At 46.7% G+C, this 26,183-nt stretch overlaps 1 long non-coding RNA gene across 3 annotated transcripts; it reads right to left on the minus strand.

The window, feature by feature from the left end:
- Positions 1–25,790, minus strand: LOC118583451. Of its 3 annotated transcripts, XR_004944940.1 has the most exons (8): positions 25,755–25,790; positions 24,701–24,775; positions 10,585–10,759; positions 2,752–2,883; positions 2,250–2,291; positions 2,088–2,120; positions 822–971; positions 1–419 (listed from the first exon to the last, which is right to left on the minus strand). It is a non-coding gene; the product is annotated as an uncharacterized LOC118583451 (long non-coding RNA). The 3 variants fall into 3 exon arrangements; XR_004944939.1 differs by having other exon boundaries at positions 822–2,120; XR_004944941.1 differs by lacking the exon at positions 10,585–10,759 and having other exon boundaries at positions 822–2,120.
- Positions 25,791–26,183: the final 393 nt, after the last annotated feature.

A 26,183-nucleotide genomic window follows, 5' to 3' on the forward strand; every position in this document is an offset into this window, starting at 1 on the left:
TGCTAGTCCCAAGAACTCTTCCTTCTGCAGAGTACAAGGGACAAATGGAAGTCACTGCCCAGGCTGCGGGCACGTTCGGTGCCCCAAAGGACTTCCTCTGCTCAGTGATCTTTTGTAGACATCACACGGGGCCAGGAGGCAGAACACAGTCATTTGATGTTTGGAGCTGAAGAGGAGGATGTGTGTCACAGATGTGACCACCAGGAAGGTGTTCTTCCCAAACTTTCTTTCTCAGGCTCTGGTGCAGTCCTATATTCGGCCACCTGCAGCGCCATTGCAGAAACAGATGTCCACTTCCTCTTCTGCTCCTCTCTTCCTGCTGGCTCACTTCACTAAGCCTCTCAGGCTGGAGCTGGGCAGCTGCAGGGACTTTCCATTCCCTTGAGCAGTCACTGTCCTCATGACTGGGCCTGTGACTCCTGTGACAATCACATATACTCTGGGTGGAATTTGTAATAAGCTGAGATTGTCCATGAACGATAAACACTAATGCCAACCCAGAACCTAGTCATAATTACACTTTGCAGAAATTAGGCATGTCCTGTGGAATCCTGTAAATAGTCCATCTCTCACCTCCCTGTGCCCACTGAGGGACCTGTTCAAATCCAGATGGCGAGTGAGCCCAAGGCCTGAGGGCTTGCATTTCTGACAAGCATCGACTGGGCAATGCTGCTGCTGTAGAGGGCCACCATTTTACCGGGAAGGAGTGGAGCCCAGGCTCCTTGAGGACCAAGGTCATGTGTGATTTGACCTTGATCCCTCTGTGCTGGGCACCACCCCAAGAGCATCGGTTACTTTTCTAGCCACTAGTGTCGACATACCTGACAATGTGACTCAAGGGAGGAACATTTCTTTTCGTTGGAAGTTTCCCAGTGGGGATGACATGGCTGCCGACGTGGCTTGGTCTATGGTGGTGGAAGCCTGTGCTCGGCTTGTTCACATCTTGGTGGACAGGACACAGAAAGCTCCATCTGGAAGAAAGGCTAGCCTGTTCAAGACTGACACCCCCCCCCCCCCCACCCTGTGACTTCCACCAATCATGTCTCTTGCTCTGAGGGTTCCACAGCCTCCCAAGATGGCACTGCCAGCTGGGGACCAAGCGTTCAACAATTGAGTCTGTGGGGGACATGTCCCATCTGACCTTAGCAATAGGGTTTAGGGAGAGGGCAACAGAGGAGGAAGGAGGTAAGAAGGTGGGGGTGGGATTAGAGATTCTCTATCAGGTTAAGTCTCTCCTGTCCTTTGGTTACATTGACCACGTAACCAAAACCAAGATAGGAGACAGTGTGGGAAAAAGAGTTCAGGAGATAAAATGCTTGCCTTGCAAGTATAATGACATGAGCCCACAACCCATGCAAAAACAAAAAAAACAAAACCACCCTAACAAATTCATCCAAGCGTGGTAGTTCATGCTTGTGATCTCAGTATCAGGGCGGCAGGGACAGGTGGATCCCTGGGTCTCACAGGCTGGCCAGCTTGGCATACTTTGATGACTTCCAGGCCAATGAGAGACACTGTCTCAGGAAACAGATGGATAGGATGGAACCTGAGGGATGATGCCTGACATCGCCCTCTGACCTAGTCCCACTACACACACACACACACACACACACACACACACACACACACACCAAAGAACAAATAAGACAGGCACAGATGAAGAGCTTGTGAAGCCAGGCTGGCAGCACTCCCTCACCACCCTGTGGTCCTCAAGGAAAAGCCAGAGTTCCTCACTACGTTGGCCCTATAGAGGCACTGAGCGAGGGGCTGGCTTTCTAGCCAGAGTGGCTTTCATTTTATTCCCAGGCCAGTGGGTACCAAGTCCCTTCGGAATCTGTGACGGATAGCTTTCCCTTCAAAAAGTGGTCGAATTCTGTTCATGGAGTTGACGTGCCAACCTCCAGACACGAGGTTCTTCTCACCACTCCCTCCTACTTGGAAGACAAAGCCTGATGCTGTACTGTGTGGCCTGCACCCTGGCAGCAGCAAACAGAGATCCAGGCAGCTTTCCTCTTTAATGGCACAGAGCTGGGAGGTAGGGGCCAGGAAGAGTGTCCCCCAAAAGATTGGGTGGTATGTTTACTTACAAAGCAAGTTATATCCAAATCTATCTTTCCTGTCTTCAGAAGAAAAAACAAACAAACAAAGGAGTTACAAATAAGTAAAAATTTTCATTACGAAATACATAAATCTCTAATAATTTTTAAAATGAGGGAAAACCCGAAGGGAAGTAGTATATCATTACTCACCATTTTCTATATCCATTGCTATCTTGTGGCTGCAACAAACACCTGCCAGAAGCAATGTAGGGAGAGAAAGGTTGATTTAGACCCAGTGTGAAGGTGCAGTCTATCATGGGGGGAGCACAGCAGGAGTGTGAGGCAGCTGGTCACAGGGCAAACACAGGAAGGAAGCAGGGAGATACCAACCCTGCTGCCTAGCTTGCCTTCTTTTTATTCAATGTGGGACTTGGCCCACAAAATGACATTGCCCACATAACGGGGGGGGGGGGGGGGGGGGGGGTGGGGTCTTCCACCTCAGTGAATGGAACCTAGACAACCCCTCACAGACACGCCCAGAGGTCTCTTTGCATTGTTACTCTTAATCCCATCAAGTTGTAAGTCAGTCTCAACTCTCTCAATGTTAAACACAATTCCTAAGAACACAAATTATAATTTGTCTTTTTCTATATGTCTCTCTCCACAGAATTCTCATTTATAAAGTTTAGATCTTATGGCACAGTGTTTTTACCTGTGTAGCCACAGTCTTCACCCCTGTGGGGTACTCCTCACAGCGGCTGTACCAACATCCACTCACTCAGTTACCGGGCACTTAATGATCAGGCCTTTAAGTTGTTCTGAAAGTTTTACAGATATAGCTGTGCTAAAAATGAAACAAAGAAGGTGTGTATTTACTGTACATATAGAAATATCAGATTGATGTTAGTCCCCAACAGATATATTATTCCAGGTGTTTTTTAGAAGCTAGTGAGCGAACAGCCCAAAAGCATGAAGGGAATCATCTATGGAAGCAAACTGGAAGAGACATGGTCCAGGCCCAGCAGTCCCTCCCAGGGAGAGGAGGAGGAAGATGAACAAGGAGAGATTGGCTGGAGAGAAGTGTGTAAAGGTGTGTATGGGAGGGCTGTGTGTGGGAGGAGTGTGTAAGGTGTGTATGGGAGGGCTGTGTGTGGGAGGAGTGTGTAAGGGTGTATGTGGGAGGAGTGTGTAAGGAAATGTAAAATGCCCGAGGAAGGCAAATCCTGGTGGGAACTCTCACTACAAGTCAGAAAACACCCAAGTGACTGACTCGTGGTAGTCAGGGAAACCGCCCACTCCAAAAACTCCGTTGCTGTATGCAAAGATATCAAAAAGTTATAAGTCGGGCTTTTTTTTTAAAGAGATGGCTCACTGGTTAAAAACACTTGCTCTTCCAGAGAACCCAAGTTCAATTCCCAGCATCCACATAGAGCAGCTCACAACCCCCTGTAAGTCCAACTCAAGGGGATCTGATGATCTTTTATTGGCCCCCTACAGTTACACACACACTTGCAGGTATATACATTTGCACACAATGAACCTTTGAAGTTTTTACGTAAAGAAAACATGCTGTGGGCTGGGGGCTGGCTCAAGTCCTTGCTGCACGAGCAGGAAGACAATACCCACATAAAAGCCAGGTGCAGCAGCACGTGTGTCTAGCCCCAGCACTGCGGGGGGAGGGTCAGGTGGGAGGGGCTGGGTGTGGGGACTCCCTGACTGCCGGTGGAGCCGAAATGGTGGACTCCGATTCAGCGAAAGAGCCAGCAAGACTCCAGACAATAACATCTGGCCTCTGCAGGGGTGCGCACAGGTGGTCAGGCACACCTGCGCACACACACACACACACACACACACACACACACACACACACACTGTAAAATAATCCTTCCCATTGACAAATATTCTGCCACAACAACAACAAAAGGGGAACCATCTAATTGGGGAATGCTGACAGAAACGGAAGTAGCAAAGCCTCCCGGAGAGCAGTGCCCCCTCCATGGTGAATCACTCGGCTGACCATGTTCCAAGGATCAGAAAGAAGAAGCACAGTCCATTCAGCCATCATTATACACTTACCTATGAAATTAATTTTTGTTTCCTTTGTTTCAGTAAAATGAAGCCCTTATAATAAAAGGTTTCCTGGAGCTGGAGATATAGTTCCCCAGTTGAGAGTTCTTCCTGCTCTGGCAGAGGACCAGGTTCACTTCCCAGCAAACATACCAGGCAACATACAACTTCCTGTAACCTCAGCTCCAAGGGATCTTGACTGCCCTCTTCTGCCTTCTCTGGGTACTACACAACACACACACACACACACACACACACACACACACACACACACTTAAAAATAAAATGAAGTCTAAATATTTTCTGTGCTTCATTACTAATAATGTAATAAATTAAAAATAAATGTAGTTATATAAAAATATTTTCATCTTTCCATCAATATGTAAGTCAACGTTAGTATGAAAGACCGATTTTAGGTGTGTTCTCAAAAAGCTATTTGTCTTCCAAAGTATTAAAAAATATTCACTATAAACAAGACATAAGACATTTAGTAAATAGCTAAGATTAAAATTACCGAAGTAGATCTGAAGTTATTCTTTATTTTATAAAATTTAATTATTGCTGGTTGTGGCAGCGCACGCCTTTAATCCCAGCATTCAGGAGGCAGATGCAGGGGGATCTCTGTGAGTTTGAGGCCAGCCTGGGCTACCCATAGATTTCCAAACCAGCCAGAGTTACAAAGAGAGACCCTATCTAAAAAATAATAATTACATTTTATTACATAGTTTTACCAAAAATAAAGCTGTATAAAGTCCCAGCTGTGTTTAACTAGTTTCTACTAGAAAATTCTGGCTTTTATACCTCTTGCTTCTCTATGAACTATATGTACAGGAATTCACATGTGAGCGATGCACCATTGCACAGTGAACTGTTTATACAGAAGGAGTACACACTTGAGTGATGCACCATTGCACAGTGAGCTGTTTGAACAGAGGAGTACACACGTGAGCGATGCACTATTGCACAGTGAACTGTTTGTACAGAAGGAGTACACACATGAGTGACGCACCATTGCACAGTGAACTGTTTATACAGGAGTACACATGCGAGCAATGCACCATTTTACAGTGCTTTGTCACTGTGAGATGTGGTGTGTATCGACAACTTTGAAGTCTGCATTGGAAGGTGAAGACGACAAAGACTGGACCTTCAGCAATTCTGCCTCATGCCAGCATCCACTGTGACCCTGCTTTGTGAGAGCAGGAGCCTAGCATGGTGATGACCTTGCATTTCCTCCCATCTCAGCACTTCTGCATGTCCAAACTCTCTCTCTCTCTCTCTCTCTCTCTCTCTCTCTCTCTCTCTCTCTCACACACACACACACACACACACACACACACACACACACACACAAATCTGTATTCCTTTGGGAAGTCAACACTCTTTGGGAAGAAGTGTCTTCTCAGTGCCTGTGCTCTTGAGAGTCAGCATCAGACGCCAGGACAGGCCTGTGAAGTGAAGCAGGGTCACTGGAGCCTGAGCATGCTGGCTGCATGGTGGGCATTTCATCACAGGCACTGGGTCTGCAGTGAGGGCTGGGGCTGAAGGGTCAAGGTGCCGGTGTGGACTTTATAGTGTGTGTGTGTGTGTACATGCTGCATGCAGGTGTGTTTGACACCAGAGGAAGACGTCAGGTACCTTCCTCCATCCCTTTCTATCATATTGTCTTGAGACAGAATCTCATTAAATCAGAAACTCACTGTTTCCACGAGGCTGGCTAGCCAGTGAGCTGAGGGGATCCACCCATCTTCTTCCCACAACACTGTGGGTACAGGCATGTGCAACCATGCCTGGTTTTTAACATGAGTATTAGGATTCAAACTCAGGTCCTCATGCTTGAGCAACAAGCACTATTATCCAATAAACCATCTCCACAGCCTCTTGAGTATTTTAATGTATTTGTAGATACAGAGCCTTTGCAAGTGTGAGGTTTGTTTATTACTATATTTATTTGTGAGTGGGGTGGAGGTTGGTGGGAATGTGTGCACATACGTGTGGAGGTTAGAGGTCAGCCTCATGTGTCATTTTTCAGGAACCATCCACCTTATTTTTCAAGACCTCTCACTGGGACCTGGGGCTTGTCTAGTAGACTATAGACTGACCATCCAATCTCAAGGATCCACCTGTCCCTGCTTCCCCAGTCCTGGCATTACAAGAATGCACCACCATTTTTACTGTGGGTTTTGACGGTGGAACTCAGGTCCTCGTGCTTTCAAGGCATGCATTTTGCCAACTGAGCCATTTCTCCAGCTCCTGCAGCAGTTTCGACTTCAATTTGTTACAGAAAGTGGAAAAGACAGGACCCTCCTGCCTCACCACCAGGGACCTTCTAGAATGCCACAGCCAGTTCTAAAATGGGGCTGCTTATCTGGAGAGCTGCTTCTCTACACCGAGCAGAGGCCAAAAGCCCGGAGGAGGAGGCACAGGTCCAATATGAGTCAGATCCCCACTGCCATCTTGAAGAATCCCTTTTCTCATTATCTCCCAGGCTAAGCCAAGCTTTGTCACCTTCCAGAAGCTTCCAGCCATTTGTCAGGGAAGCAAGGCTCCAAGGAAATAAATAGAAAATAAGCTTGAATGTGAGACAGTTCTCTTCCCCCCCCCCTCCACCCCCAGCCTGGGCAATGACATCATGATATCACTGTCTGCAGAGCTGAGCCTCTGGGCACCAGGCAGAGGGCAAGACAGTGACCGGAGCTGCCTAGCTGAGGTGACCTCATCCACAGAGTCCAGGACAACCGGGGGGATGGTGGGGCCTTAGCTAACACACTAAGCTCCTTCCTTTAGGAACATCGTGGTTCTTTCTCTAGGATCTGTCTACATATTTGTCATTGCTTGTATTTGATTTACAGGCCCTCACACTGGTTTGTTTTGGTTTTTTGAGACAGGGTTTCTCTGTGTAGCTTTGCATCTTTCCTGAATCTCACTCTGTAGACCAGGCCTGGCCTCAGACTCACAGAGATCTGCCTGGCTCTGCCTCCAGAGTGCTGGGATTAAAGGCGTGCGCCACTGCTGCCCGGCCACACTGTGTTTTTATAGGGCCCCTCTCTACTCTGGGTTCAGATACTCTTTGAAAATCAACATTTCAAAATCATCATTTTCCCTCTTGTTGGGCAAAGGCAGGGACCTCGTTTTTTACTTGAGGTTTAGTTGGCTTTCTCCCTGCTTTTTTTACTTTTAAATTGGCTGTTGACAATGGCAGAAAGGTCAACCTTCAGTTTTGTTTGGCCGGGAGAGTTTGTCGTTCTCACGGGCCAGAGCAGGCATGCTCATGCCATGGCCTATGTGTGGGCATGTATGTCCTTCCCTTCATGTTCATGTGAGGCAGGGTCTCTCTGCTGTTTGCCCCTGTGTACACCAGGCTAGCTGGCATCTGGTCCTTTCCTTGTAGGTGCACTGACATCACAGATGCACACTACCACATCTGGCATTTGTGTGAGTTCTGGGAGCTGAACCCAAGCCCTCAAGCTTGCATGGCAGACACTCCACCCACTGAGTCCTTCTCCAAGCCCAGACCTCCTGTTTTAGTTTTCCTATCCCAAGATATGATTTAGGGGAGAGTCTCACCATGTCATCTTTTACTTTGCTTTACAATGAAATGATGGTTTTGCATGGAACCAGCCATTTATATTTCAGGAACGCGAGACAGGTGAGAAGGGGAAGAGAAGAAGAAGCTGTGACCCAGACCCACAGGACTAAAAGTCCTAAGCGGTTAGGTATTGAGTAATAGGACCAGGGATTAGAATTAAAGAAGACAGAGCAAAAGCTGAGACCAGGAGGTCTCGTGCATGCTGCTGGCTTATGCCAAGCAAGTTTACTAAGAAGTACAGCATCTACACGCCTTTAATCCCAGCACGCAGGAGGCAGAGGCAGGCTTATCTCTGTGTTTGAGGTCAGCCTGGTCTACAAAGTGAGTTCCAGAAGATCTAGGGCTACACAGAGAAACCCCACCTTGAAAAACAAGAGGAGGAGAAAGGAAGAGGAGGAGGAGGAGGAGGAGGAGGAGGAGGGGAAGAGGAAGGAGAAAAGAAAGAAGAAGGAGAAGGAGAAGAGCATCTTATATACTGTTTACAGGGAGAAAATGGCTAAGGTCAGCAGAGAGCTAAGTCAGACAAAGAGAATCCAGGATACTTCAGACATAGGTGACCTAGAACTGATAACCATAGCCCAGGGAGAAGAGCCAGGTTACCACAAGTCACAACCTCAACTCCTTTGAGGCACTGTATCCAGCAGTGGACTGGCCTTGCCAAGTCCACTTCTGGACAAGGACGCAGAACTAAAGTTCCCTTTGTCATCAGGGCCTCTGAGAAAGTCTTAGGTCGGCCTGGTCTTAGGTCTCCCCACACATCTGGAACCACTGTCAACAGGAGAGAGATACTTGCAGTGTGTTTGATGTTGCAGTTGGACCAAGGCGGGTGGGATGTCTTCTCCCCTCTGCCTATCAGCAGATGGCTCTCACAGAAGCAAGGTCTAAGCAAGGTGATAGAAGACTCATAGTCTTCACTCTATGGATCTTCGTCTAGATAGAGCTTCCTGGACAAGGTGTCAGAGGGGTAAAGAATGAGCCTTGCTCCAAGGACGGCAATGCTGCTTCTTAGGCCAAGGATGGTCTCTTTCATAGCCTCTTGGGGCAGGCCTGGGTGTGCAGGGTGAAGCCATGTGAGTCATGGAAGGCAGTGGGGAGTGTGAGGCAAAGAGCAAGGGGAGCTGTTATGTTTTGGTTTTGCTCTTTGGCTCTTTTATTGGGGGGTCTGCCACCCAACTCCCAAATAAATCACACAAAGAGGCTTATTCTTAATTATAAATGCTCAGCCTTAGCTTGGCTTATTTCTAGTCGGCTTTTCTTAACTTTAAATTGTCTCTATCTATCTTTTGCCTCTGGACTTTTCCCTTTTCTTACTTCTATGCCTCTTACTTTTACTTCTACTCTGTGGCTGGCTCCTTGCGTCCTCCTCCTTCTCTGGCTACTTCTCTTTCTCCCAGATTTCTCCTTCTATAAACTCTCTGTCTACCAGCCCCGCCTATCCTTTCTCCTGCCTTGCTATTGGCCATTCAGTTCTTTATTAGACCATCAAGTGTTTTAGATAGGCAAAGTAACACAGCTTCACAGAGTTAAACAAATGCAACATAAACAAAATTAACACACCTGAAAATAATATTCCCTAACTGGGGGCTGTGATGTTGGTTTTCTATAGGAAGATAGCTACCCAGCTACAAGAGGAGGAGGCGGCTAGAGGCTGCCAGAAAGTTCCTCATGCCTCAGCATGGAAAGCACAAGGATCTGAGCCAAGAGGACAGGTTGGACCCTGAGCCCACCCCCCTGAGCATTCCTCTAGGAGATCCACACAATCAGGAGTCTTCCTGGGTCTGTTTGTGCACTTCATGAATCTGAAGTTGAGGTGGTCCCATTACCCAACATGCTTGGAGGGTCACAGGAATGAGATAACAGAAGTTGTTCCTGGGGGGTTACTGGTAGGTATCCTGGGGCCAGTAAGATGGGTAGGATAGGTGGAGGGCCTGACCTGGAAATACCATCCTCTTGTTGAGGGAAGGTACAAGCAAGACCCCCACTAACAGAATTAACACCAAAGACATAAGAGCCTAACCAGGTGGTTAGGAAGATGGAAAATCCAGGAAAGCCTGAGCTCACATCCTGCCTGAGTTGCCATGCTATATTTGGCTTTTCAAGACAGGGTTTCTCTGTGTAGCCCTGGATGTCCTGGACTCATTCTGTAGACTAGGCAGGCTTCAAATTCACAGAGATCTGCCTGCCTTTGCCTCCCGAGTACTGGGATTAAAGGCATGTACCATTACCATCCAGCTAGGCTGGACTCTTGGTGCTCAGTTTCTGGGGCCACAGTGTGCACATCTATGGAGATGTGCTTGGATCTGTCAATGGCAAAGAAAAGATGGGGGAAAGTGAGGATGCTTCTGAGAAGCAGTAGAAGGGAACCTCACCCAGTCCCATGGAGATCCATCTCCCAAAGAGAACCCCACTAGGACCTTGAGCAATTTTGAGATGTGAGCTTCTCCCTGAGAAGGAATCTGACCTTAGCCAGATGGATCAGATTTTCAGGACAAACCCTGAGAGGAAGTCTACTGTGACCTACTCAATGATGACGGACCGAGCAGCTGGAGAAGCGAGGGTCCCCTCTGAAGAGAGATCTGAGGGCACCATAGAGCCTGTGAAGTCATCTTGTTTCTGGGGTTCTAAGCCTCTGGAGAAAGGCCAGTGGGGAGTTCTTACCCAGGAATCTGAGCTCATCACAACAGGTACAAAGCCTATAGCTGAGGACCACAACGCCTGAGGGTCCAAAGCCTCAGCCTTCCACAGGAGGTGGAGGGTCTTGCTAAAAGTAAGGTCTGCGTGTGGTCAGGCCCCAAGCCTGTCTCTTGTCGGCCAATGGTCATAGGCAAATGACTCATCTCTCTCCCTCAGTTTCTTCATTTGTCAAGGAAGCACAAAAATGGAACTTACCTCATAGAAGTTCCGGGGAAACGGACTGGAGGCACATGTCCTAACGAGGGCTCTGTGTGGGCGGCTGCTGGCATCATTGCGGTCCTTCATAGCTCTCACAAGCACATGGCAGAACTCAGCGAGCAGCCTCAGATGGGCGCTGGGGGGCCTGAGTTCTAAACCTCAGGGTCTAAGACTGTGAACATCAGAGGTGGAAGTCTTACCAAGTGTCCGAGAGAGGGAGAGGGAGAGGGAGAGGGAGAGGGAGAGGGAGAGGGAGAGGGAGAGGGAGAGGGAGAGGGAGAGGGAGAGGGAGAGGGAGAGGGAGAGGAAGGACAGTCCCCTTGACCTTCCTTGGCAGAAGTAGGCTGTTAATAAATCCCAAAGCAGGGGCTGGAGAGATGGCTCAGTGTTACAGAACACTCTCTGCTCTTGCAGAGGGCCTGCCGAGTTTGGTTCTTTGCATCAGTGTCAGGAAGCTCACAACTGCCTGCAACTCCAGTTCAGGGATCTGATGCTTCAGGCCTCTAAAGATACCCACAGCCCCCCTCCCACGCATATAGACACATAATTTAAAAAATATTTAAAAAGCCAAGAGTGGGGCAGATGAAATGGCTCCGTAGATAAAGGCACCTGCTGCTAAACATAAAGACCTACCTGAGTTCAGTCCCCAGGACCACCATGGTGGAAAGAAGAAAACGGACTCCCATAAAACTGTTCTCTGTTCCCCCCACACATGCAAAATATAAAATGTAATAAAAAAAATTAAAGCAAAGAGTAAGTGGCCCATGTGGTGGGGCTCACCTGAAATCCCCACTCTCTGTGGAAGCTGAGGCAGGAAGATTATGAGTTCTAGGCAAGCCTGGGCTACATAGCAAGGCCCTGTCTCAAAATCAAACCCAAACAAACCACCCCAGAAAACACCAACAAAAAAGCAACAGGAAACAGCAAAAATTAACATGCAAAAAGTGTGGGAGGAAAACTGAGGGCGTCTGTGGTAAGAGGTTTGCTTACCTTTTTCTTTTTTTCTATTTTAATATTTTAGTTACAGTATAATTACATCATTTCCCCCCTTCTCTTTCCTCCTTCCAACCCCTGCTGTGGCCTCTCTCTCTATGCCCCCGCTTTACTCCTCAAGAATGTGGCCTCTTTTTCTCTTATTATTATTTTTACATATATATGCATAAATACATAAATGCAGCCTGCTGAGTCCATTTAGTATTGCTTGTATGTACATGATTTCAAGGCTGACCACCGGGTATTGTGTAACCAATTAAAGGGTCCATCCCTGGGGAGACTAATTCTCTTCTCCACAACCATCATTAGCTGCCTGGAGTTCTTTGTTTGGGGGATGGGGCCCCATGAGATTTCCCACTTCCACATTAGCATGTCTACTGATGTTGTTATTCCCAGGTCTTGTGTAGGCGGCCAGATTGCTGCAGTATCGTGGGTGAAACTTGTCTGTCATTTCCGGGAGACACAATCTCACAGCCGACTTGCCGGTCCTCTGTATCTTACACTTTTTCTCTCCCTTCCTCTGAGATGTTCAATGATTCTTGGGTGCAGGGATTGTGAGTGTACCCATTGGGGTTGGACACCCATGAGCAGTGTTCTCTTTGGTTTGACAAGGTGTAGTTTTATGTGAAGATTTCTGCTGCAGAAAGGTTTCTCGTACCTGGTGTTGGGGGGTTTCGTTAGATGGTTTATGGCTCTTGGAAGAACTGTTAGCCCAGGTGGTATAACTTCATTTCAGATGTGTGTGTGTGTGTGTGTGTGTGTGTGTGTGTGTGTGTGTGTGTGTGTGAAGTACTGGGATGACCAAATAGCATTAAATCAGGGTCATTGCACTGGAACTAGGGATACCCAAGGGCCAAATACCATTCCCCTTTCAGTTTCCTTCTGGTTTTTGTCTGTCTTTACCTGCAGAACTCACATTCCTCCACTGCAGAGAAGCCCCATGTACAAGATGGGAACACAGCCCCAGCAGACCCTGCTAAGCAGCTCAAAGGGAGAACATGGCTTTCACATGTGTGTTTATCCATCAGGAGGAGTTCTCACTGACCAGCCTCCTATTCAATCAGCCTCCATTGCTGAGGGTCAGATGATTATGGACAAGGGCCCTTTAATTCACAGCTCCAAAAGAAGCTATGGGCTAGACAAAGGGCACTTCTCCATCCCAAAGGATGCCAGAGAACCACAAAACATGGCTGGGGGAAATGGCTCAGTCAGTGAAGTATTTGCCTTGTGAGTGTGAGAACCTGAATTCAATCCTCAGCACCCACGTGAAGGACTCAGTAGTGGTGAGGTACATGTGTAACCCAGCACTGGGAAGGCAGACACACACAGACCCCTGGGGTTCCCTCCTCAGCCAGACCAGCCCACTGGAGAGACCCAGGTCCCAGTGAAAGACCTGGTCTCAAAAAGCAAATGGTAGCTGGGCATGGTGCCACATGCCTTTAATTCTAGCAGTGGGGAAGCTGAGTCAAGAGGATCTCTGTGAATTCGCAGTCAGCCTGGTCTACATTGAGTTCCAGGCCAGCCAGGGATATAGAGTGAAAAAAAATTACAAAAACAAACAACATAACAATGGAGTGGTAAACTGTAGATGTAATTCTGAACGGTTTTATTAAATAAGAAACACAGAGCCAAATGCAGAGTTAAAAGCCCAGAGGTGAGAGAGCATTAGCCCAAAGCTGAGACCACCTTCTTACCCCTCGCTGCCGTCCTTCCCCTGAGAAAGAGGCCTACTTCCCGTGTGTCTTTTTATTGACTTTCTGTTCTGCCTTCTTATTGGTTGTAAACCCAACCACGTAACCTTCTGGTCACTGCCTGTCTGTACAGACCTCCAGGTCTCTACAGTTGGTATTGAGATTTAAGGTGTGTGTCTCTATGCTGGCTGTATCCTTGAACACACAGAGATCTGCCCATCATGTGATCGGGATTAAAGGTGTGTGCTACCACTGCTAGACTTCTGCTAAATGGCTTGCTATTAGCTCTGACCTCCAGGCACTTTTATTTATTAACATGCAAATAAAATCATATTTCAGCACAAATAAAATATCACCATAGTAAACAGCACTTGAGGAAGAATGATACCCAAGACTGGTCCTCTGGTCTGCTCATTCACAGGCATTCATGTTCACCAACACACATGAACACACATGACCACACACACACACAAAGAGAGAGAGACAGAGAGAGAGAGAGACAGATAGACAGACAGACAGACAGAGACAGCAGTGTCCATGATTTAGGTACTGATGAATAAAATAAGACCCTGATGGATTCTGGGAACCATCTTCCTGGGTGAGCTCTAGATCTTAGTGCTTATGACGGGTGTGACCGTGGCAGATTATAAAGCCTCCTGAATCCTCACATATAAGAAGAGGATACTATAGCATATGTCAGTAAGTTAGTGCAGAGATAAAATGGTAAGCACAATACTACAATTAAAAGGGCTTGGCTGTGGCTGCTGTTGCCACCGTTGGTATATGGATCATGTATTGGGTGCAGGATACATGGTGCCCATCTCCAGATTTCCCCTAACCCCACATAGCTTAAGGCAGCTGAACTTTATGGGGAGGGTGGAAGGTGATACAGAAACAGAAGTGCCTAAGCAGGACAGTGGTTTTGGTGACTGGTGATGCCCTTGACATGGCCAAGTGATCAAGGTCCCTCTGTTCTACTATTTCAAACGCACCACTCATTGGTCCTGTTTTATCCAAGAGCAGAGAGTGAGGTCAACCAGTCAGTCTGGGAGGGAGTCAGTGTTCAGGGGCCTTGCCTGGGTGTCAATAGAACATGCAGGCGACAAGGTGAGCATTTTGTTTCCACTTGTCATTTCACGTGTTGATTGACAGCTCATCTTTTCTTTAAAAAAAAATGATTTACATTTTTATTCCATGTACATTGGTTTGCCTGTATGAGGGTGTTGGATCCCTTGGGACTGGAGCTATAGACAGCTGTGAGCTGCCATGTGGGTGGTGGGAATTGAACCCAGGTTCTCGGGAAGTGCAGCCCGTGCTCTTAACCACTGAGCCAGTGGTTAAGTCTCACCAGTCCCTGACAGTTCATCTTTTCAAAGAATCAATTACAGATGTCATCAACGACAGCTGTTGAGGGAGAAGAGATAGAGAAGCATGTAAAGAGAAAAAGAAAAAAGAAAAGAAAAGAGAAGCATATAGACCTGCCTGGGATTCTACCAAGATCTCCATTAATGTTTTCAGTTGTATTAACTTATGTGTTTACTTATGTATTAGCATATGTGTATGTGTTTTTAATGGGTGTGTGTGAATGCAGGCACATGTGTGGAGGTCAGAGGACAGCTTCCAGTCGTCAGCTTTCTCCTTTCCACTGTGGTGGGCTCCAGGGGGCTGAACTCTGGTCCTCAGGCTCACACAGCCAGGGCTTTTCCCAGCTGAGCCATCTCACTGGCCCCATGAAAGTGTTTTTAATTTATTATTATTTTTTATTTAATTGAGACAAGATCTCATGTAGCTCAGGCTAGCCTCAAGCTGAGAAAGAACTTGAATTTCTGATCCTCCTGCCTCTACCTTCCAAGTGCTGGGATTATGGGTGTGTGCCACAAAGCCTGGCTGATGTGGGGCTGGGGTGGAGTCTAGGACCTCATGCATATTAGGCAAGCACTCTACCCATTGTTCATACATTAGTCAGGGTGCAGATGGGCTTCCCAGGTGAAGATCTGCCACTGCTGTTGCCCGCATTCATCAGGTGGCTCGCTTCCATGCAACCTCAGGACTGCCTTTTGCTACAATGAGGTCTGAAGTTAGGGCTCACTAAGACATCTTCATTTTCCTCTGTACATGCAGGGATTTCCACACCTCCAGGGAGTGTCAGGTCACCAGGAGACCTTCTTCTCCTGTGGCTCTGGCCGCAGTCTGGCAGACTGCTCTGCATTTTTTTGGAGTGTGTATCATTCAGGACCTGCCCCAGAGCCGTGACTCAGCCTGTGACTAGCTGCTTTTCCCCCAGTGTGACATGTCACCCAAATTTCATTGCCTCAGCATGCATCCTGCCCTGTGGCTGATTAACGAGGCAACCAGAAAAGGAAACCAGAGTGAATTCCCTGCTTCTGAGTCAAGAGTGGGAGGTCTGCCAGCCCAGCCAGAACATGCCACACTCGCCCTTACACCTTGCTCAATCCTCAGAGGCTTGAAGTTGTTTTTCCCATTCACAGCCCCATCCCTTCCCTCACCCTAGCCCTCAAGGAAAAGGGGCCAGAATTGCAGGTCTATTTTTACCTTTGAGAGCTATCAGGCTGTTTCAGGGCCCCAGCACGGTTAACCTAGAACCTTTGTGTCCGAAGAGTTTAATTTGCTGGTGAGTCTGAGTTGCACATTCAGACTCTGACCACACAGCAGCTAGGTAGTCCTGCTCAACCCATTGTCATGGAGATAGCGAGGGACCAGAGGCTGGATTTCTGAGCCCCACTTCCTTTATCTGGAGTTGGGGGACAAGACAGTTCTTTTTAGGGGCTGGGGAGATGGCTAAGATGGTAAAGCATGAGGACCTGAGTTCACATCCCCAGGACCCTGTGAGGCAGCACATCCTGGAAGCCCATCTCTGGACTTTTTAGTGTGAGATTGAAATGAGATTAAATATTATATATGGTATTAAGCATATACAACAGCATACTCCTGATCTCCATGATCTTTATAAAGGTAACCCTTACCCTTGACTTGTTATGTAGCCCAACCTTAGTACTCAGTTGTCCAGAATGATGATAGGAATAACTAATTTTCTGCAAAATTATCTTTTCCAACGCTTGAACTAGTACAAATTGGTGCCACGTTTTTGCAAGTAGATTTAGTGTTAATCATCAGAAAATTATAAATGCATTTGTATATTTTTCACCTCAGTTTAGGAGTTTAAGGACAGACTCTGGTATCTCTCATCTATCTGTTCATTATGAATTGTGTCTGGAAGCACACACATACTGTCCTGGAGACTCCGGAATCTGAGACAGGAGGCTTGAAAGTTCAAGACCAGCCTGGGAAATTTGAGAACCTTTCTCAAAAATTTTTAAAATATGTATTAAAAATGGGACAGGGGCTTCCTAAATGGGGCCAGCAGCTGGTGTGTGACACATCTTTGGCTTCTATTACTCTGAACCCCAAAGGGAGTCTCTAAGCACGCAGTTCCCTAAGGCAGTGCAGGAGGAGAAGAGCTAAGCTACCTCCACACCTGTGTGTGGGGTACAGCATCTAATTTCCTCTACCATTGAGAGCCCTGTGCGTGCCCGTCTCCAGGCAGCTGTGGGTAAGTAGCATCACCAGGCTCCAAGCTGCCACAGCTCCTTAGCTGTCTCCCTCTTGTTCTTTCACTGAGTGGTGACTCAGGAAACAAGCTCAGAGGACTGGCTGTGGTTCCTCTCAGGTCAGAGTCAGGGGCAGCAGCTTAGCAGTGCCTCTTTGCCCCAGGCTGGGCACTGATGTCAAGACTAGAACACAGGAGTCCAGCTTGATGCCTGTCCCCTCTAGCAATCAGCAGGCAGGGGCGAACTTACACCGTTGTTGTGATGATGTGAGGGGAAGACCTCCTCCCAAATGAGGTCCTAGTGTAAAGCTCTGGGCATTTTGTTGCAGAGAGAATGAAGAGGCTTCGTATGCATGCGTGCGTGCGTGTGTGCGTGCATGCATTTATTTGTGTGTGTGTGTGTGTGTGTGTGTGTGTGTATGTGTGTGTGTGTGTGTGGGTGTACGCTCTCATGTGTACTCCTGCATATATGCAAACACATCTGGAGGTCAGAGGTTAACCTTGGATGTCATTCTTCAGGCCCTGACCACTTTATTTTTTTCAGAGAGCATCTTTTGCTGGCCTAGAGATCACCAAATAGGCTACGTTGGCTGGCCAGTAGACTCCAAGGGTCCTCCTGTCTCTCCTTTCACAGCATTGGGATTGCAAGGGAGAGCCACCATGCCCAGCTTTTTGCATGGGTTCTGGGGACTGAACTCAGGTCCTTGTGCTTGTAGGGCGAGCACTTCACCAGCTGAGCCATCTCCCCAGATCCAGATACAATATTCCTGTCAAACCAGCCTAAGCTCAAGCCGCCAGCCACTTGGTTCAGGACACACCAAGAAACCAGTTTCCAGCTGGGCATCACCTTATCTTCAAATCCAAGCAGGGTTTCTACCCTACCAGGTAGTGTGACTGACCACTACATCTGAGGTTGTTTCTTCCCAAGCCTGTGAGTTCCAGTGTTTCTGTTCTGTGGAGACTCAAAGGGCCCAGCAGGGAGGGGGGTGGGGGGAGGGGGAGACCAGCCTAGCAATGCTGTCAGATACTGTCAGTGGTTTCCCTGGTGGGGACAATTCACCAGGCCCTGCTGGTTCCTGAATGTAGCTGGCAGCTTCCTCACAAGAGTCTGCAGCCACCAGGGAAGTGACAGGGCAAGCTCTTTGGAGCCCTGGTTAGTGGACAGCAGAGGGAGAAAGGGAGAGGACGTGGCGAGTCCTGGAGGGCTGCCACTAACCAGAGGCTGGTGACAAGACTAATCTATCCACCTTCTGCAGGGAGCCAAATATGGTGCTAGAGCTATTTAGGTGATAAACAATGGTCTCATTATGGCATAACTAGACAAGACATTATAGATGAATGCAGGGATAACCTGATGTCAGCCTGGTGGTCTTCACTGCCTGCTGTCCACAGCACTGCCCACTATAAAGGTCATCTCACCCCAGGGTGCACCATCCATGTCTTTCCTTACAGAGCCCACAAGTGTTTTTGCCTTGGTATGCCCAAAGCACAAAGGGGAAACTGAGGCCTATGTGTCTACTTGCCACCTGCCCTTAGCCCAGGAGACACCTGGGTCTGTTCTGAAGTGACCCATCTCACTCATTTCCTGTTCCTGTCAGCCTCTGCCACATGTCGCTCCCCTCTTGGTGGTATTGAGAACAACTACCATTATGGGATTTGGCCAGGGCTGGTGTTGGCTCAAGTGGTCAAGGCAAACATTATTAAATGTTTGGCACTTAGGGGCTGGAGAGATGGCTTGGTAGTTAGGAGCACCTGCTGCTCTTCCAGAGGTCCTGAGTTCAAGTTCCAGCAACCACATGGTGGCTTACAATAATCTCTAGTGCAATCGGATACCCACTTCTGGCATAAAGTCATACATGCAGATAGAGCACTCATATACATAAAAGAAATAAATAAATCTTTAAAAAAAAAAAAAAAGAGGCTGAGATTTAGTTATTCTGGCCCAGGGAAGGTTCTTAGTGTTGGCCCCTTGTCAAGGACAGCTTGACAAGACAAATGAATGCAGCAAAATCATAGAGTCCAGGGCCAGAGAGATGTGGTTAACAAGGGCAGTGGGGTCAGGGGCATATGGTGGGATCCTCCTGCACATCAGCACTAAGTATTAACACCATGAACAGGGGGGAGGGGATTTTTTCTGTCTTGTTTCCATTTGCTAACTGGGACTTTATCACTCTATCTCTATCATCTATCTATCTATCTATCTATCTATCTATCTATCTATCTATCTCTCATCTCTCATATCTATCTATCATCTCTATCATCTATCTATAATCTATTATCTCTATCTCTATCATCTATCTCTATTTACCTCTATCATCTATTATCTCTATCTTCTATATATCTATCATCTATCTATTATCTCTATCATCTATCTACCTATTCTATCTATCTATCTATCTATCTATCTATCTATCATCTATCTACCTGTTTATTTATTCTTTAAGGGTGGTGAAGATTGAACCCAAAGCTTCATACATACTAGGCTAATGTTCTAATTACCAACTCTCTTTTTATTTTTAATTTTGAGACAGGATCTTGCTAAGTTGCCCAAGTTGGCCTTGAACACATTTTGTAGCCTAGGCTGCTTTTGAACTTCCTTCTAGCTCAGACAGGCCTTTAGCTTTTAACCCTCCTGCCTCAGTCTCCTAAGTACCTAGGATAGCAGGCCTGTGTCATCATGCCTAGTTTGGGACTTTTCTTATCAATGAGATTAGAATCTTTGTCTTATATTACCATATAGAAAAAAAATCACAGGGGAAAGAGGTACCAGGCCCCCAGGAAAAGCAAGAACCACAGGCCCTTGTCTCAATTTCTAGGGATACCTAGTGGCACCCTGCACCAGCCAGGAGATGCTGGCTTAGATGGAAAGCTGACACACTGAGCATGTGACCACATGTATATAGCATGGAGTGATCCCACTCACTTAGTAAAGGCTTTGAAGATCAGAAATTGCCCACAGAGGTCCTTCAATAAACAAACACGGACATGTTACAATCTTTTGTTAAGTTTAGAAACTTGCCTTGATCCCCGCCACCCCTGCCCCAAACATTCCACATTCAAAGCTCTTTCCAATAAGCTGTGGCTTTAAAAATGCAAATCATTCCTGCAGAAGGAGAAAAGCTTTCCCAGAATGCCAAAGGGCACACTGTTCTGATTAGGCCAGCTCACTCTGGATTCCAGAGCATCAAGGCATCTATCAAAGGACTCTGAGGGACACAGCGGATGCTTTAAATGGTGACTGCAGACCTGACTGAGAAGCTACACTTCACCCTCCTGCCCTATAGCCTGCCATGAGGAGGCCAAGGTGTGGACCTAGGGCTCCTTTGGAAGTTTCCAGCTCTTCATAGAGGTTTTGAAGAAACTGTGGTGGCCATATTGGTGGTGCAGGGAGTATGATCACCACATGCTCTCCCATCCTTAGAGCACATGACTGGACTCATCCCAGTTTGCTTTCTTCAATCACTACATAACTGAGACAGGAGGCCCATATGCATTCTGGTCATGTTATTCAGGAGAGAAATCCCAAAAAGGGAAACAAATATCTGGGCAGACACTGGCCTTAGCTATCCAACCTGTGGAGGGTTCATGTAATGGACCCAAACTATAGAACCTAATGGGGATGATAAAAGATGTGCAGGCCATCAATAATGTAAGACTGAGAGTCAGCTTGTCTCTTAAGATACAGGTAAGGGAACTGAGGAGAGGGTTCAGTGGTTAAGAGCATGTATTGTTCTTGGAAAGGACCCAAGAGTCCCAGTACCCATGTTTGGAAGCTCACAGTAACTTGTAATTGAAGCTTCAGGAGCTCCGATGCCTTCTTCTGACCTTGTAGGGCATCTGCACTCCCTAGGGTATCATATGCACAATCACCCCTACACACACACACACACACACACACACACACACACACACACACATAATTTTAAAAATAAAATAAATCTTCAAAAATGTATGACTCAAGGAGTGTATGCACAGGCTTCTGTGTACATTGCAGCATCACATATATGTGTGCTTGCGTGTGTGTGTGTGTGTGTGTGTGTGTGTATGTGTGTGTAGGCACATGTGGAGGCCAGAGGCTGTTATCAGATGTCTTCCTCCACCTAGTTTTTGAGACAGGGTCTCTTCACTGAGCCCAGCTCTTGCTATTTCTGTCCTGCAAGCTCCCAGGATTCATCTGTCTCTGCCCCCCGCCCCTGGTGTTATAGGTGCATACTGCCATGCCCAGCTTCTACTTGGGTGTTCAGGATCTGAACTCAGGTCCTCACACTTACACACCAGGCACTTTACCCACAGAGCCATCTCCACGCTCCAACTTAATAGTTTTCGTTGTAAGTTTGCAGCTCATATTTCTCCCACAATGAAGCTTTATGAGAGGGGCAGATTAAATAAATAAATAAAGAATAATGGAAGAGCCTGACGATCGCTGTTTATCACCATAAAGACTCAGGTTTCCACTATTCAGTGGCACTGCCACCCGGTGACATACTTACAAGTGGAACACATTATAAACACTTAGTTATATATTGTTATCGTGGTAAAGTCATTATCGCAGAAATAAAAACTGTTTTTTATTTTAACTATTAATATTCATCAAATGTTAATGAAAATACCTAACAAATAATTATGAAAAACACATCGCTTAAGTAATAAAGATGAAGGAGATGATAATTCTCCTGAATATTTAATCAGCAAAATAAAGAACATACCATTAATAAGACTTAATTATGTCTTTAAATATTTCATTTTGCTTTTGCTACTAAATTTCGTTTGCATTTCACATATTTTATATGTAAAATGCTTCTTAATAAGATTTGTGGCTTGGGCTATATCAAATGCCAGGCTCCTTCTGTGTGAATTATTGTCTTCATCAAATCAGTCAAGTTGAACCCACTTGATTCATTGGCAAGTGAAAGGGGAGGTCTATCCGAAGTTCACTATCACTTACATGCTATCCAGAGGGATATTTGATAACTGACTCTCTAAACTTTTCCAGGGGTGAAGAAAAACCCTGACCTTCCTTTCCATTTGTTTGGCCAAATCACTGTTTCGCTCATTTCTTACTTATTTCTGCTTTTCTTTTTTGAGATAGGATCTCATGAATCCCTTGCTATCTCTAGACTTACTACACAGTCCAGGATGACCTTGAACTTCCGATCCTCCTGTCTCCCCCAGGACTGGGATTATAGGCATGTACCACTATTAGTTTAGGCAGTGCTGGGTCTCCTGTGTGATGGGCAGGCACTCTGCTAACTGTGCCCATCCCCAGACATTTCTTACTTATTTCCACAAGAGAGCATGGCTCCCATTGTACCTTGGCTTGCTGTGGAATATTTCCTACACCATTCTAGAACCAACCTACTCACTTCCTCACAACTGACTCTTGTCACTTACCATCTGTGGAAGAAATCTCAAGATTTAATATGTTCAAGATTCCAGAGGGAGAGTAGGGTTCCTAGTGTTACTGGATATCTTTCAAGGACAACTTTCAATCTTTACTTTAGCACACTGTCTAAGGTACCCTGTGCACACAGCCAGGACCACACTTGGCACAAACGCACAGGACACAGGGCTCCTGGGGGCCGTCTGCGGTCCTCCCTCCTAACAGCATCTCTGACGTCACCATCATGGCTGAAGTAAACTGTGAAAGTAGTACTCATTTGAGCATGAAACACCCTCCCTGGGCTTAAACTCTTATGTTGAAAATCTTGGTCCTCAGCTGGTACCACCATGGCTTCCCCTTCAATATGGATGGTAACTGTTAGCCAAAATAACCCACTTCACTTAAATGGATTCTGTTAGGTATTTGCTAAGCCAGAAGTATTTACACCTGGAGAATTGGCCTACACTATATTCAGGACCCTGTCCGGCCTCTGTCCCAGAGAGCCAGTCGGTTAATTATCGGAACAGCACTCACATACATGCATCAGTCATGACATACCTCCCCCTTTTATTCCACCATTTCTTTCTGCACCCCTGGACTCCCCAGCCCCCGGGAACCCCAAGCTCCATGGGAAGATGACAATGGGCAGGCGTCTATGTCCAGGACCAGCTCCTATCTGCTGATCAGAACAGCAGAGGCTACAGGCTAAATGTCCACCTTAGCCACGTCCTTTGTTGTCTTAAACCCACAATGCTCTTTGCTGGGAAAGGAGGGTTACTCTCGATGTGGCTCCTGTTCAGGCAGGACCTCAGCCTGGCTGTGGGGCCGCTGAAGGCTGGACAGGGCAGGCGACTAGCAGAACGAGTTGGCCCAGGGCCCAGGACCTTTCCGGGATTCTGTGCTAGAACCTGGACAACTGGTGACCTTCCAAGAGCCTCTGATCTAGGAGGCTTGGGAAAAGCACCAGATGAAACTGGAGGAGCAAAAGCAAATACGGCCGAGCCCTGCCTTACTGTGCCTGGCAGCCCATGCCAGTAATCACAGTACTTGGTAGGCAGAGGCAGGAGAATCAGGGATTCAACAGGCTGCATACATATCAAGTGCCAGGCCAGGCAAGGCTGCGTGAAATTCTGCCTCAAAAAACAAAAACAGAGCAGAGGATGTGGCTCAGCTGATGGAGTGTTTGCTTTGCATGCACAAAGCCCTAGGTCTCACCCATATAAATCAGGCACCGTAGTACATGCCTGTAACCTCAACACTTCTCAGGTTGGGCCAGAGAAGCAGAAGTTCAAGATCAGCGCTGGAGCGATGGTTCAGCAGTTGAGAGTGCTTGCAGCTCTGCCAGAGGAAGTTCAAGGTTCTCCTCCGCTATAGAGCTGGTTGGAGGGCAGCCTGGGCTACATGAGATCCTGTCTTTAAAGAAAAAAAAGGGACAGAACTCTGGCCAAGAAAAACATCTTCCCTTCTTAGCAACAGCTGGAAGGGAAGGAAAACCAGGAAAGAAATCAGAAGCCCAAGGAGAAGGTATGGCCAGGTTTTCCACAGAAGTGTTGGACTCTCAAGTCTTTGGCCTGCTAAGGGACTCAGTGTCTGAGTCTCTGGGGCTGCTAATGGCTATGGAAGCCCAAGCCCAGGGTTAGTTGGGAACGCGGAGGCACAGGTCTGCTGGAAGCTCATCACCATGCTGACAGGACGTCCTCTCAGCTGCCCCTGCACCAGAACCGACTCCCTGCCACTTGCTGTGCATACAGATCTGGCCCTGAGGGCAGCAGGCTACCACAGGAGGGTCTCCACCAAAGACTGACAAGGCCTTTGGGAATCTGAGGCAGCCCTGGCATTTTCTTCACAGGAATGTGCTGGGCATGATCAGGTGAGCCATTGTGGAAGATGCTAAGATTTTGACTTTGTGAGAACTAATAGTGACCAGAGTCCAAAGAGGAAAGTCTTCCCAATCAAATTATCCCTGAGGGGAGCCATTTTTTCTTGAACATCCTGAAGGTTTCTTTTTCAGTTTGCTTTTTCTTTTCCTTCCTTCCTTCCTTCCTTCCTTCCTTCCTTCCTTCCTTCCTTTCTTTTTTTTTTTTTTTTTTTTTTTTTTTTTTTTTTTTGAGGCAGGGTTTCTTTGTGTAACTCTGGCTGTCCTGGAACTCACTTTGCAGACCAGGCTGGCCTCAAATGCACAGAGATCTGTCTGCCTCTGCCTCCCGAGTGCTGGGATTAAAGGTGTGCACCACCACCGCCTGGCTCCTAAAAGGTTCTTATGGCTCTATGAGCTTCAGGACCCAGGTGGACCAGGGCCATCAGTTTGGGGTTTTTTTTTTTGTTGTTGTTTTTGAGACAGTTCTCATATGTAGCCTCCACAGGCCAGGTACTCACAGAGATCTGCCTGTCTCTGCCTCCAAGTGCTTGGGTTAAAGATGTTGTACCACTATGCTGGGCCAGTGCTATTGGTTCAATGATGGACTTCTTCGTTACTCTTACCTTAGAGTGGCTCTGCTGTGGTGATGGAGTCCCCTCTCATGAATCATCAAGAGGTTGATTTAACGTTCTTGAGCACTGAGATGAAGACATGAAGCTTTAGTCACCACTAACAAGTCACTTCCTCACATCTAAGATATCTCAGTACTGCTGACTGCCATTTCTCATCACTGTTTGTTAGAGATGTCCTTCACCTCTCTATAGGGTCAGTCACCTTCTCTAGGCTTCCCAAACCCTTAGCATGAATGAATCGGTCATGGACCTTACTCATGGCAACATAGTCTCTATTACTCTTTTTAAAAGAGTTTATTTTTAATCGTGTGTGTGTGTGTGTGTGTGTGTGTGTGTGTGTGTGTGTGAGAGAGAGAGAGAGAGAGACAGAGAGACAGAGAGACAGAGACAGAGAGACAGAGACAGAGACAAACAGATGTAGCTTGGGTATTCCTGTGTCCACCTGGCTCCTGCAGCTGCTCAGACCCAACCGAGTAAACACACAGAGACCTATATTACTTATAAACTGTATGGCCATGGCAGGCTTCTTGCTATCTGTTCTTATATCTTAAATTAACCCATTTCTATAAGTCTATATCTTGACACATGGCTTGTGGCTTACCAGTATCTTATATCATGCTTCTCCTTGTGGCGGCTGGCAGCATCTCTCTGCCTTCCTGTTCCCAGAATTCTCCTCTCTCTTTGTCCCACCTATACTTCCTGCCTGGCTACTGGCCAATCACCATTTTATTTATCAATCAATCATAGCAACATATATTCATAGCATACAGGACATCCCACAGCACTTCCCCTTTTCTGTTTTTTCAAAAAGGAAGATTTTAACTTTAACATAGTAAAATTACATATAACAAAACAATTATTAAGCAAGAATTTCAGTTACAATATCTAGTCTATTTGTATTTGGCAAAATTAAAGAAGATATCCTATCTATTCTATATTTGTGAGTCTAAGGTTTCATATCTAATTTATCTTTTGTCATAACTAAGGAAATTATAACTATCTAGTCTTCAACTACATCAAAGATCTCAGAAGCATATACCATTACCTGAGAACTGGGAGAAGGACACAAGCAACTTTCTGGAGTCTTGTGAGAGTACACAGACAGATGGCAGCCTGGACAGTCATCGAAAGTTCCTCTGTAAAGTTGGGGCATCTGTCTTCAGCCCACATACCTAGAGTCTCTCAGTCACTTCTCTCTGTGTCCTGTAGAATGTTTGGCAGTTTCCTCTGTGAAGCAGGAACCTGAAGGACCATTTTGTCAAGCAAAGTTCAGTGGTCACCTTCTTATGGATCCTGTATGTCCAGTCAATCAAGCAATCCAGGCAAGAACAGTTTCTTGCCCAAATGGCTATTTTTGCCAAGAAGAAGATAAACTACATATAGGGTGTCTTTGATGCCCATCCTCCTCTCTGAAATAAATCAGTGCTGCCAGGAGCAGATATGTCTCACTGTCTAGAAAGTCTAAAATTTTAAA

Source organism: Onychomys torridus, chromosome 5, assembly GCF_903995425.1.
Source record: "Onychomys torridus chromosome 5, mOncTor1.1, whole genome shotgun sequence".
NCBI classification, from domain to species: domain Eukaryota; kingdom Metazoa; phylum Chordata; class Mammalia; order Rodentia; family Cricetidae; genus Onychomys; species Onychomys torridus.